Source organism: Protopterus annectens, chromosome 8.part0 (assembly GCF_019279795.1).
Source record: "Protopterus annectens isolate FY-2018-M chromosome 8.part0, PAN1.0, whole genome shotgun sequence".
Taxonomy (NCBI): domain Eukaryota; kingdom Metazoa; phylum Chordata; order Ceratodontiformes; family Protopteridae; genus Protopterus; species Protopterus annectens.
This window is the reverse complement of record NC_056741.1, coordinates 388,508,430-388,523,268: the sequence shown is the minus strand read 5'-3', so window position 1 is coordinate 388,523,268 and position 14,839 is coordinate 388,508,430. Positions and strand designations below refer to the sequence as shown.

Here is a 14,839-nt window from a genome sequence, read left to right as displayed (position 1 = left end):
TGTAGGGAGTATTGGGGTCGAGAGCTGTTTGACATTGCAGAGCAGAGATCCTTGGACCTCTGAGCCCCAAGTGAACTTTTACGTTTTGAGGGCTTTCTATTTTTTTGGAACTCACTTCTACCACTTATACATCTTAGAAAAAATTTGCAGGTTCCCCTGCTGCTACTTCGAGTTGGAAAACATGGCAGACAACTCTAAAAAGTGTAACAAGGCTGCAACCCTCTCTTTGGATAGGCACACCTGGTTAGCTTCTTGCTTTCCCTTAAGCTGTGTCAAATCTGACAGGAAATTTATACCATAGACCTGGTCAGTAGGGAGAGCGGTCATGAATATCTTATTCTTCCCCACACACCTGTTTTACTTCTGGGTAGTCGATGCCTTTTCCCCTGTACTCGAGGAATTTATCTGTGATTTTCATGCTGTTTCCTTGCTCCCTAAGGCAGTTCAAAAGCAGGAAGAGAAAAGTCCAAAAATTATTCTGAATGCCCCTTTCCAGCCAAGACAGCACTGGTTCTCCCACTTACTCCAGATGACAGTGGGGTTAACTTGTACTGCTGCCCCAGCATTTGAATCTTTTGATACAGTACCTGGAGTCCCTAATTGCATCCCAATGTGTCCAAAAACTGTAGCAGCTTAGAAGATAATGTCATTGTTATCCTTTGACCCCTTTATTCTCAAGTTGTCTTAAAACTTACGAGGGACATAAAACTAAGTACTAGAAGCTCGTACATAGCTAAAGGGAAGAGTTTTTTCCTCTTGTGCCATAAAAAGGACCATCATCTAAAACAGACATGTCAGTTCTTTACTTGTCTGAGTTGTTTTCTACTGGACCACTGACCAGTCAGATTACTAGTTAACTGTTCATTATATGTGTTGTACCCCATAGGAAAATATTTGCCCATTCAGTCTAGATTTTATGTTCAGTCACATGTACCTGGTCTTTCACAGCCTTCAAATCCTACTGGCAAACAGTTTTTTTCTTTTTGTTGTCACCAGTAATAGGTAACATACAATGTGTTTTCTTGTCTGGGGTGTTTTTCTTATAGGAAAGTCCATTTTGGATTTTTCTAGTAGTGTGATGTTCTTCGTGTTTTACTGTTGCAGTTATCACATTTGGGTTATCTACTTGCAGGTAGCCTCAGCCGGCCTGAATACCAGAGTCTTCGGATTTCTGCGTCGAATGCTGTTGCTTTTGCATGATATCCGGTCATCGGGTTTAAAACATGCAGCCGACGCCATTACATCAGTCTTTCTTGCCGTGCGGTGCCCAATACAGAAGAAGTTCGCAAGTGCCGGTTGGCCGACTCCTGAAATTTTCTGAAGTATTCAAAAAAGCTAAGTACCCCGTTGGGGATCCTATTTCTTGCTCTAACCGATGTCAGTAAAAGTTAACTATTGTCTTACCTGTGGAAAGCAAATGCTTATAGAGATTTTCATTCTTACTGCATCTCCTGCTTAGACCCAGACCATGATGTCCCTCGTTGTCAGTTTTGTGCCTTATTCAACTCCCGAACTATCCGTCGTCGGGCTATTTTTGCAGCTAATTATTTTCGTACTCGTTCTGTGTACTCCGAAATAGCTTTGTCAAGCCATCCGAGTACCAATCTTCTGAAAAAACATAAGGGTAAAGACAGAGACAGACCGTATATGTCCAAAACTGCCGACAATGCTTCCGTTATGCTAGTCGCCAGTCCGCCAGTACTCAGTGAGGTGCTTTTGCACTCCCTGATACCTGCTTCTTCTGATTCGCAGGCCTCTACTGAGACCCATTCGGGGTCCGGTATGCCGCGAGATGCTTCGTCAACTATGGAACCTGCGGATGTCTCCACCTTGGATGGGTCTGGAGCCGCTGTGTAGGCACCGGCTTCTGAGGGTGTATTCAGGTCTACAGACTTTCATATTAAACAGACACCATCTCTTTCATCCAGGCCTAATATTCGCACCACACCTAGAACACTGACGACCAAACCGCAGGCTCAGGCCCATATGCCTAAAAAACAATTGCTTAGAATGGCTGAAGACCTCATTACCCAGATTAGCGGAAGCCAGCCTCCCCCCTCTAAGAGACCTAGAACTGAGTTTCTTTCTGATTCTTCTCAGGAATCTGATTTTTCTGCTCCGTCTGATTACCAGGATTTGCTCTTATCTGCTTATGAGGAATTTGATGCAGAGGATTCCATTCCCTCTGCTTTCCCTCCAGAAGATTTTTCTTTCAGTGAAACCTTGCACACTCTTAGGGAGCATTTCCGCTGGGAAAGCCAGGATTACTCTGACTCCAAAAAGAGGCTTAGGGAATTCTCTCCTACCTCAACACAGGCCTTTAGCTATCCCTCTTGTTCTGGACATTATAGATGATACTTTCTTGGACTCTAGCCTTTCCCCAGACACTTTACCTCCAACTCCCAGAAAACCTGACCGGTATTAGAGTACCTGACTCTCACAAGTTGCTCTTCAAGAATCCTTCTGTGGTTCCAGAGGTCATTTCCTCAAGGACCAAAAGGCATTAAGGCTACTGCTGTCAAAAGTCATACACCTTCTGATAGAGATTCTAGAGCCTTAGACAGATGGGGTAAGAAGGTTTACACTTTTGCTACTTTGGCCATCAGGGCTTTAAATTGCCAGTTTCATATGTTAAAGTATCAGCAGCATGTAATGGGGCTACTTAAGCAGAAAATTATGTTGATTCCTTACTGTACTGAGCACAAAGAATTACAGGATTTAATGCATTCTGCAGAACAAGTTGGTAAACATACTTTGCAATGTGGTTTTGACACTTTAGAAGCATCTTGCAGGACTGCTGTCACTGGGTCTGTACTTAGAAGGCATGCTTGGCTTAAGGAACAAAACTTGCCAGATCATGTAAAAGCTAAATTACTGGATGCTCCCTTAAACCAAGACCGCCTTTTTGGCAACAAAGCAGAAGAAGTCCTCAAAAGGAAGGAGGAAAAAACTAAATCTATGCAAACTGTTAAAGATTTCCTACAAGTACAGCCCCCCCAGATTCAGTAGGCATTGGCCTTCTAAGAACTGGTCCTTTCCATTCCAAACCCAGGAACAGCAGACCACCTAAGCTACAATCTCAAGCTTCGCACAAACCTAAGCAGTGGGGGGCTTCCACTTCCAAAGCAGGGAGTAGTAAGCCACCCACGTATGGAAAAATGGCACAATGACTTAACCAATGGGAGGTTGGCATGATGGTGAAGGTGTTTACCTTACAAACACAAGGTGCAGGGTTTGATTCTCAGTTGGGGTAATTGGCTAGGCTTAAAATGGCCCACAAAGGCAGTTAGCCTAGTACGAAACTATGAACTTAACCCTTCCAAGCCCTGCTCTACTACCTGCTCCCTTAGGAGGAAAGCTCACCCTGCATGCAAAAAACTGGGAGCTCATTACCCAGGACATTGGTTTTGAACATAGTTTCCCAAGGGTACAGATTCCACTTCCACTCCCTACCAACACCAAATGGTTGGCCAGACCTACCACCAAATCAACGGGCGAAGGCCCAACAGCAGGTTCTTTCTCTACTCAATATCAGGGCTATTCAGCCTGTCCCAGCAGAACAAAGGGGACAATGCTTTTATTCAAGACTATTTCTGGTATCCAGAAATGGCAATTCCTGGCATCCTATTCTGGATCTTTCTATTCTCAACTCCTTTCTGGTAGTTCCAAAATTCAAAGTGCTAACTCTGCAACAGCTTCTTCCCATGCTAGCCAAGGATGCCTGGCTGGCAACCCTAGACTTAAAGGAAGCTTATCTGCACATCCCAATAAGGGAATCTTGCAGGAAACGCCTACGCTTCAGGGCAGGCTCCATGCACTATCAGGTTTCTGCTCTTCCCTTTGGCTTATCTACTGCACCCAGGGTATTCACAAAGTGCCTAGCTCCAGCCATTGCATTTTGCAGGCAGAGAAATATTCATATTTACCCATATTTGGACTATTGTCTGATTTAGGCAGAAAGCCAGGACTTGCTATTACAACACCTGGCATCTGACCTCACTGGGGTACACCATCAATTAAAAGAAATCTCACCTAGTGCCCTGCCAACAGATTGTATTCCTGGGAGCAAGCTTGTACACAGCTTCCCAACTCACTTTCCTCACTCCAGAGAAACAAGTTTACTTGACAACCTACTTCAAACTATTGGCCACAGAAACTCAGCTATCTGCAAGGAAAATACTGCAAGCTGTCTGGTTCATGTTCTCTTGCATTTTACTAATTCCATATGCAAGACTGCATATGAGGCAACTCCAGTGGTATCTAAAAAGCCTATGGTGTCAGCATTCTCAAGACGTGGAAACAATGATTTATATCATTCCTTGTATCAAGACAGAGTTCCTTTGGTGGGCAGAGGCCTGCTACCACAACAAGGGACTCCCTTTCACTCTACCCCCTGCCTCCCAAACCTTCACTACAGACTCATTAGACTATGCATGGGGGGCTCATGCGGCAGGCCAGCGCATTCAGGGGAAATGGAACCCGAGACAGATACACCTGCATATCAGTCAAAAAGAAATGTTAGCTGTGCAGAATGCTCGGACAGCCTTCAAAGGCCGTATTTTTCCAGGACAACTATTGGTAAAGATAAACAACACCACAGTTATGGGGTACATAAACAAGCAGGGGGGAACCCACTCGTACCCTCTCTGCAGACTAGCCATGGCTCTGTGGAACACAGCCTTGAGCTACCAAGCACGCCTGCAAGCTCAGTTCCTGCCAGGCATACTAAATTCACTAGCAGACAACTTAAGCAGAAATCTTAGACCCACATGAATGGAAACTAGATGCCAAAATATTCAACCTCTTGAACAAATGGGGGACTGCAGAGATGGATCTGTTTGCCTCCCCTCAGAACTACCAACTGAACAAATTCTGCACAAGAACTCCCCACAGCCAAGCTTGGAAAGTGGATGCCCTGTCCTTTACCTGGGAAAGCCTCTTAGGTTATGCCTTTCCCCCTCTGCTTCTCCTATCGAAGGTCCTACTAAAGATCAAACAAGACAAGCCAAGGATAATATTGATTGCACCAGACTGGCCACGCTAGCACTGGTACCCCCCTCTTGCGCAGTATGGCACTGCTACAAGCATGGCACCTGCCCCAGACCCCTTCTCTGATGTCCCAGCAGGCAGGCCAGATTCTGCACCCTCAGCTTCAAACCCTGAACCTTGCAGCCTGGCTAATTCCTTGAGCCCTCCCTTCGCATCCCTCAGTAAGCACATACTGGGTGTCATTCTGGAGGCAAGGAGGCCTAGTATTTGAAAATCTTATGCTGAAAAGTGGAAAAGGTACTGTTCCTGGAGCCTGACTCTGGGGATGGGCACAACGGTGCCCTGCTTACCTCAAATTCTACAGTACTTAACAGAAATGCTCCACAGGGGCATATCCTTCTCGTCAAAATTCATGCCTCTGCCATTTCAGTACATTGTAATACAGAGCCACCCCTTTTCCCTCGCCCCTTGCTAAAGCAATTCCTTAGAGGGGCCAAAAATTTAAGACCCCCCCCCCCCCCAGGAGAGCTCCCACTCCAGCCTGGGACCTTAACTTTGTATTGGAAAGGCTCACCCCCGCCTTGAACCAGCGGCTACAGCGGAGTTGAAATTCCTTTCTTGGAAAACCGCCTTCCCTCTAGCCATCACTTCAGCAAGAAGAGTGAATTACAGGCCCTCATGGCAGTGGAACCCTTCATTATCTTCCATGAGGACAGGGTTTCCCTCAGAACTAACCCTTCCTTTTTGCACTGCGGTGGTGGTGCTGCGGTAGCGTTGTCGCCTCACAGTAAGACATTGTCCTGTTCGATTCTCAGCTAGAGCGTCTTGTGTGTGGAGACATGCGTGAATGGGCGTACCATCGTTGAAGGTTGTGCATCAGGGCCGGCAACTCGGTACGTAAAAATCTACTGCCAATCATTAGCAGACCGGAGTTCCGCTGTGGCGACCCCTAACCTGGAAAAGCCGAAAGATACAACAACTACCCCTTCCTTTTTGCCCTAGGTGGTGACTTCTGTGGCCCTAAATTAGTCCATGCATTTGCCTACTTTTTTCCCTAATCCACAAAACAAAAGGGAACGAATATTGCACTCTGGATGTGCACAGACAACCTGGATTCTATTTGGACAGGACTAAGCCTACCAGAAAAACTGAGCAACTGCTAGTTAGCTTTGCTGCAGGGGCAGAGGGGAAGACCATTTCAAAGCAAACCATTACCAAATGGATAGCGCATTGCATTAATTTCTGCTACAACCACCATAGAAAACCTACCCCACAGGGGATAAGATAACATTCCACAGGGCTACATCTACCTCTGCTGCATTTCTTAGAGGGGTCGCTACCAGGGACATCCTAGAAGCTGCTACCTGGAGCTCTGTACATACCTTTTACCAAGCATTATCACTTGCCTATCTTTTCTAAATCCAGAGCTGGATTTGCCACTGCAGTCTTGCAGGGTTTAATAGCTGGCCCTAATGCTCTTTGACTTCCTCCTCCCTTCCTTAGCTTTGGGAATCAACCCAAATGTGATGACTGCAACAGTGAAACACGAAGAACATAGTACAGTCGTGTACACTTACCATAAATATAGATGTTCGAGTGTATTCACTGTTGCAGTCCTTGTTACCCTCCCTCCAGCCCCCTGACTTCTCTTGGCTTTACCTCTCCTTATGGTTGGTATGTCTATTTTTTTCTTGTGTATTTGCTTTTTGATGGGGATTTTACCATACCATTTAATTGCTTCCTATTATGGAGGCACCTGACATCTGGGGCAAGAAAAACTGATGTAATGACGTCTGTTGCATGTTTTTATACCCCTGCCGACCTGACGTCAAGGAAGACGTGACCGCATCTGACGCAGAAATCCGAAGACTCCGTATTCAGGCCGGCTGAGGGCTACCTGCAGGCAGATAACCCAAATGTGATGACTGCAACAGTGAATACACTCCAACATCTACATTTATGGTAAATGTACACAACTGTACTTTCTTCCTCATTTTTCATTGGGCTAGGCCCTTTTAAGTTAGAGGACCTAGTCCTCCTCTTCTATTATTTCTCCCTTTTTTGTGGTGTGTTTTTATCGCCCCTTTAGCTGTGGTCCGTTTAAATAAGAGGATCGAATTAATTCCCCTTCTATTGTTTTTCTGTGTCACCTGCTGTTTGATAGAGTTGTCTAGTATGTATAAAGATAAAGAAAAAGATCATAAACCTTCTGGTTTTAAGAAGTGCCAAAAATGAAATCAAAAAATGTCCATAATGGATGGGCATACTGTATGTCTATTGTTTAGGGGCCATTCACTTACAAGAGAGCTGTACTGTTTGTCATGATTTTAGCTCTAGAGTCCTTCAAGAAAGGAAAAACAGTTTTGAAAAAAAAAAGAAAGGAAAAACAAGCTTATTTTGAAAGGTCTCCTAAAACCATCTTTTGAGGAAGCTTTAGGTAGTTCTTCATCCTCTCAATCTGCAAAGTCTTCCTCTAGTCAAAAAGAAGACTGCTAAGAGGCCATCTCCAGTGTCTTCAGAGAGACTCCGTCCCTTATTCTTGCAACACCTGTGCTATCATGTTCAGACAGGTCCCAGAGCTAAAGCATTGGTGTCGGAGTGCCAGTGATTGAGTCAGCCCCGAAGTTCAATGAGCATTTTGTTCCCTCTCAGTGCCTTGGCACTTGACAGCTCAGGTCTGATCTGAGTTGGAATAGGGAGACTTCCTGACTCAGCTGACAGTTTTGAGCCTGTGGAAAAGGCATTGACTGGTCCAAGAACTGGTCCAAGAGTACGGGTGCATGCACAGTCCAGATCCGTCCCGACACCCAGTGGATCATGTGCCTCATTCCTCTCATTTGAGGCAACAGGGACAGTCAGAACCCAGAGGCTTCAAGACAGCTCGACACTTGAGCTCCTAGTCTAATTCTGGTCTGTCTCCATCCGAACTGCAGAGACGTGTTCCGAGAAAGCAGAAGTGCAAAAGGAAGCACATACACTCCTCACCTTAGCCTTACAATGAGGGCACTGATTTGGATGAGGGAGAAGGAGGCTCCAGATCTCCCCCGAAGCAGTGACATTTGGGACCATCCTAGAATTGATGAAGAAGAAGGGGAGATGGTCCAGTGAAACTCCATTGGATTAGTCTGTTTTCCTTAAAGCCTTTGGGTCAGGCTCATCTGCATCCTTGGTTCACCCCTCCTGATGCATTAATTGATCTCATGACACAGAGGGCTTGGAAGAAGCCTGATATTAGAGCCAGTCCTTAAGAAACCAAATAGATTCCTAGTAGCTCCAAAAGACAGAAAACACTGGTCTAAAGGTCCTCCAGTAGATGCCATGGTGATAGTAGCAGCCACGAAAAACTGTCTGAAGAAAGCTCTTCTGTCTAACAGAATTTGGAGTGTTGGACTGTCTAGAGAAATGGACTTGCACATCAGTGAGTTTTGCACTCAGGGTGCTGAATTACCTTGCTCATTTGACTTGTTTCCAAAGAGACTTGATCAAGGAGATATCAAAGTTTATGTTGGGTAACTTTACCATAATCCACTTCGAATGTTGCCGTTTGACTACTGTCAAATGCAGCATATGGCACACCAATAACAGCTGGTACAGGCATTACTATGTGTCACTGTTCCTGGGTGTGGCTTTGCAACTTTGCAGAAAGCTTCAGGGCCTTCATTAATGCCCCTTTTGATGGCTCCACACTTTTTGGACCCAAGGTATGAGACTCTTGCCAGGAATGAACAAGATGATTTAGAGCCTCTGTGCTGTAGGAATCTCTACTTCACAAAGATTGTATTCCGTGAATCAAGGAAGAGTTGAGAAAATGTGGCTCAGGAAGTCGCAGGGATTTCCCCATGACACTTTTGGGGATAGACCCCCTACCTACCTCTGAGGCAGAGGGAGAGGCAGGTTAAAGTAGATGTCACCACAGAGGTAGAAACGGACTGCAGAACCAGGATTTCCATGGTTCTTTCACTTAGGAATCCTACCAGTGCCCCTGAAGGGTTACCTGGCTGCTGCAGTCGGGGGGGGGGGGGCACTTAACCTTGCGCCCACAAACCTGGCGTTTTATAACTTACGATACATGGGTGTTGAGGATAATCACTAGATGCTGTACCATTTCCTTTTTCTATCCACCAAATAACACATTAAGGATTCCTAATACTCCAACTGATCAGTTGGAATCTGCAGCAATAGAAGTTTCAGAGTTGCTAGAAAGAGTCATCTAAGAGGTCATCCCCAAGACCAGATGGAATTTAGAATCTATTCCAGGTTCTTTTTAGTTCCAAAGAAGACAGAGGATCTGAGGTGAGTATTGGACCTCAGCCACATTGATCAGTATGTCAAACGGACAAAATTCTGGATGGTCACTGTACAGTCCATATTACCTCTCTTGAGGATGGGTGATTGGATGTGCTGTCTGTAGATCTCCAAGATGCCTAATACTATTTAAAGATTCAGAAACTTTTCCATTTTTTTGTGGGAGCCAGTCATTACCAATTCAGTCTCACCACAGCACATCTGGGTTTTCACCAAGGTTATGGAAGTGGTAGCAGCTAACCTATGACTGAAAGGGATCCAAGTTTTTCCATATGTAAAGGATTGGCTTCCAACTGCTACCTTCCAGGGATCTACTGCTGCAGCACCAAGTATTCCTACTGCATTTTGTAGATCATTTAGGGATAGCAGTCAGTCGTGCAAAGAACAAACTGTCCCCTACTCAATACACACAATTCATAGGTTGTCATGTCAGCACAATTCAACAAATTGCCAGACTCCCAAAGGCAAGAGTACTTTCATTAAGGCTGGTGGCTTCTCAGGTGGCTCAGCATTCTTGTCCACAACCAAGATTGAGTTTTCATTTGTTAGACATGATGGCCTCTGCCATCATTTTAGTGCCACTAGCAAGATACCACATGAGTGTTGTAGTGGATGCTGTTGATCCAGTGGTCGCAGAGTTTTTATCCCCTCCATGTCAGACTGTCTGACTCAAATATGCAGAAGCCACACAAGCTGGTGGATAACCTCTCCATCAGTGATTGAAGGGAGGCCCTTACATTTACCAATCCCCCAGGCCACAGTGACCATGGGTGCTTCCCTTCTAAGGTGGGGACATTTTGAGGGGAAGACTGTCCAAAGCATGTGGTCACCTGTGGAGGCCAAACCTCATATCAGTTTCTTGGAGATGAGCACCAGACTTAATGACAGAAGAGGATGAAGAATGGAAAGACTGCTGGTCCAGGTAACATACCTGTGGAAGCATGGAAGTGCTTAGGAGAGATGGTAGTGGGGTTTTTAACCAGATTATTAAACGGAATATTGGAAAGTGAGAAGATGCCTGAGTAGTGGCGAAGTGTATTGATACAGATTTTTAAAGAATAAAGGTGATGTGCAGAGCTGTAGTAACTACAGAGGGATAAAATTGGTCAGCAACAGCATGACGTGTTGAGAAAGATTAGTGGAAGCTAGGTTAAGAAGGGGAAGTTATGATTAGTGAGCAGCAGTACGGTTTCATGCCAGGAAAGAGCACTACAGATGCAATGTTTGCTCTGACGGTGTTGGAAAAGTATAGAGAAGGTCAGAAGGAGTTGCATTGTGTCTTTGTGGACTTGGAGAAAGCATGTGACAGGGTGCCTAGAGAGGAGTTGCGGTATTGTATGAGGAAGTCGGGAGCGGCAGAGAAGTATGTAAGAGTGGTACAGGATATGTACAAGGGCTGTGTGACAGTGGTGAGGTCTGAGGTAGGAGTGACTGATGCGTTCAAGGTGGAGGTGGGATTACATCAAGGATCAGCTCTGAGCCCTTATTTACAGTGACGATGGACAGGTTGACAGATGAGATCAAACAGGAGTACCCGTGGACTGTGATGTTTGCAGATGAAATTGTGATTTGTATTGAGAGTAGAAAACAGGTAGAGGAGACCCTGGACAGTTGGAGATGTGCTCTAGGGAGAGAAGTGAAGGTCAGCAGGACTAAAACAGAATGTACGTGAATGAGAGGAAGGAGAGAGGAATGGCGAGGACGCAGGGAGGGAGTAGAGCTGGTGAAGGTGGATGAGTTTAAATACTTGGGATCAGCTGTTTACAGTAATGGTGAGTGTGAAAGAGTGGTGAAGAAGAGAGTGCAGGCAGGGTAGAGTGGGTGGAGAAGAGTGTTAGCCATGATTTGTGACAGACTGGTACCAGTAAGAGTGAAAAGGGAAGGTCTGCAAGATAGTATTGAGACCAGCTATGTTATATGGGTTGGAGACGGTGGCACTGACGAAAAGACAGGAGTCAGAGCTGGAGATGGCATAGTTAATAGTTAAAGATGTTGAGATTTGCATTGGGTGTGATGAGGATGGACAGGATTAGAAATTAGTATATTAGAAGGTCAAGCTCAGGTTGAATGGTTTGGAGACAAAGCCAGAGAGGTGAGATTGCGTTGGTTTGGACATGTGCTGAGGAGGGATGCTAGGTATATTAGGAGAAGGATGCTAAGGATGGAGCTGCCAGGTAAGAGGAAAGGAGGAAGGCCTAAAATAAGATTTATGGATGTGGTGAGAGAGGACATGCAGGTGTTTGGTGTGACGAGCAAGTTGCAGAGGACAGGAAGAAATGGAAACGGGTGATTTGCTGTGGTGACCCGTAAAGGAAGCAGCCAGAAGAAAAACGATGATGATAATCTTGGAGATGAGCAGTCCTCATAGTTTCAGGCTTTCCAGGATGATCTACTCTGAGTGATTTCCATCCAGGACCTAGATTTTTTAGAACTTCTGATCAGTTCATTTCTTGTGAAAGTAAGAAGGGACAACCTTTGTCAAAGCAGAGTATTTCCTAATGGTTGTCTCAAGCTGTTAGTTTGTCATTCCCACCATAACAAAACTGTTCTAGGTGGGATTAAGGCACACTCTCTACCAGGGCCTTGGTCCCTGTATGTACTTTTACAAAACACTACAAGCTAGATTCCTTCTCTAGGTCACGCTTTGCTAGGGCCATTCTCCAGAGGTTCCTGGTCTTGGCCCATCCCCTTCCACTTCCCAGTTCTAAGTTATTCTTCTAATGTACCCATGTAGCTTAGTGCTACTGCAGTAGTGATCAATATGATGAACATAGTACAGTTTGTGTAAGTAAAGTTACCATAACAGTGATTCGAATTATCATTGCTTTAGTATCCCAAAGCTATGTTAGAACAATAACAAAAACAACTGGAAGCTGGAAGGGGCCAGGACTCTGACACAGAGCCTAGCCCCCCCCCCCCCCCCACCTGTCCATTGACATGAAAGATCTGAAGGGCTTGGCACCCAAGTTTGTCTTTCAGCTCAGCTCGAGCTAACAGTTTGAAGTTTTGGAGCTGTTAAATCCTAAGAAGGATGTAACCCATACAGCTTAGAATATTGCAGTAGTGCTCATTAGAACACCAACTGTTATGGTAAGTTTACTTGCGTAGCTGTACTTTCTTTCTCCAGGCAGTGTTTCTAGTTCATCTGGCTGCTTGCTTGTATGAGATGAAGATACATGATTTGCACTGGCCATTCATCTTATTTTCTGGTACCCTGTGGTGTAGTCTCCCCAGCCACCATGGACTGGGAGCTAGACCTGGCCTCTGCAGCTGTTAAAATGTCACCTGTGTGCATGGGAGAGCCAGTTTTGCTGATCTCTGAGGAAGGAATGGGGTGTGCTTCTCTGCTTGGCCAGACTGATGCCTGTTGCCTGGAGTGGTGTGACTGACATGAGTCTAACTGCTTCCGATTTTTTTTTTCTTGTTAGAAGAAGCAGAAAGTTAAATAATTAATCTTCCATTGCATCTCCTACGCCTGACAGGACATGTTTATTGAGCTTTGCTTGTGCCTTAGTTAAGGCCCTTAGTTTTATATTAACAGGGAAATGTAATGGAGGGGAGATAACTTGGGTACATTCTCCTCAGGCAACAGATTTTGTTCTGGTTCTGATGAGAGTATTTCTTCTAATTTTTCCTCTGAATAATTTCCCTTTCCTGGAACCATTTTAGAATGGATGTATTTCACTGGAGACAAATTGACAATTCAGTTTCTTTTAAAAAATGTATATATTATGACTTGGTAGAACTGGAATTTCCTCAAGCTGTTCCTGTTCCACTATCTTTAGAATATATTTTTGTTACAGCCTACAGCATGCATGACAGACAGCCTTCTGCCCCTAAAAAGGCAGACAGGATATATAAGGTTTTACAGTTTAAAAAGTTTTAGACTCATTGCAGTTCTGCCCCTTTCTCCTAAATATTGGAAGCATGTATACATAAAGAACTTCTCCATCATCTTCTCTAAGCTCCATCATCTTCCCTAAGGAAAACTTTTTACCTTAGACAAGCATAATACAATGACTGCCCTCATATTTTGAAGACTCAATCAACAAGGCTGCAGAACATGAGTTTTAGATTTATCCAAAGCTTTCAGTACAGTCTTCCAAAACAAATTCCTGTCAAAGATGTCTACCCCGGGCATCTGTCACTGTAGTTAAATGGATTTCTAGCTACTTGTCACACACATGTCAGTAAAATGGCCCTCTGTGATTGCCCTAATACCTGGGATAGTGCATTTGAATGAAAGCTGGATGTAAAACCAATCAACCTGCCAGACATGAACTAAGAATTGCTACACTGAATGTAGATTCACTGACAGGAAATAGCTTAGACGTGGGTGACATGCTGGTAAGGAAACGGCTGGACATCATACTTATCCAAGAGATAAGATGGAAGGGCAGTGAAGTAGAGTCGCTTGGCTTGGGATCTAGAGTCTTATAATCAGGAGACCAGACTAGAAATGGCATGCCGGCAGTTGTGGTGAGAGGCTTCAGAAGACTGTGAAGGATGTCATCAAAATTGGCGACAGACTCGTGGCAGGTAGACACTCTTTTTTTTTTTTTTTTTTTTTTTTTTTTAATTAATTGCTTATTGCTCTCCCATCTTGACCAATCTACAGTCCAATTTTAAATCCAGACTAAAACAATGCTATAACAAAGTTGCAAGATTTGGTGCCAGTCAGCCCTACTGTACACATCACTGCTGTGTACTTAAAATCACAAAACTGTCTTGAATTATGCCATCACCTAGCATTCACACGACTATTGCTAGTACACAGAATATCCAACCTTTCTTCCTGCACAGCTGTCAGCAGTATTTGCCACTAAGAAATCTATAGGGCACAGCTTCTATTCCAACTGTGGAGCTATGTTTCGGAATTCTGTCCTTATCCCTTTCAGGTCTTTACCTAATTCGTGTACCGCAACAGGCTAATACCAACATTTCTCTTTTTTCCACATCTTAATATTCTTTATCTTTCGTATTTAATCTGTCTCAAACCAATATGTCTGATTCCCCTGTTAGCCTGCAACTCTAGACTGTTACACCATACTACTGTTTACAAAGCTCAACTCAGTATTTCCTCTCCTGTGTGACTCTGCAAAGGGAAACCTTTACATTCTGCCACTAATACTACCATTTTTTCTTTTCTTTTCATACTCTTTGTGTTTGTCTTGTATATTTTTCTGTAGGTTTGTTTGACATTTATATTCTTCTCCCCAGGCCTCCCTTGAAAATGGATTCTTGTCCAGTTGGACTTTCATAGTAAACAAATGATGTTAAGTTGTCTATCTCGCCTTCAATCTTGCTGGATGGGTTCGGAGCCGGTCCTCGGCTCCGACTCGGCCTATACTAAAGCTCGAGAGCTATTTTTTACCGGCTCGAGGCTACCCTATATCCCACAATGCTAGGCGCTAACTACCCAGATCTCGTTTGCCGCTTCAGCTGCGAGGTGCGTTTCTTACCGGCTCTGCAGGTTGGATTTAATATTTTCGGACATCCTTGAGATCCTCACGCAGAGGGGGAACTGGTCTACCTTTAATCCTTC

At 44.6% G+C, this 14,839-nt stretch overlaps 1 protein-coding gene across 4 annotated transcripts in view; it reads left to right on the top strand.

The window, feature by feature from the left end:
* Nucleotides 1–14,839, top strand: part of OTUD7B (OTU deubiquitinase 7B) — a 1,511,480-nt gene that overhangs the window by 353,579 nt on the left and 1,143,062 nt on the right. The gene's annotated exons all lie outside the window — the stretch shown is intronic.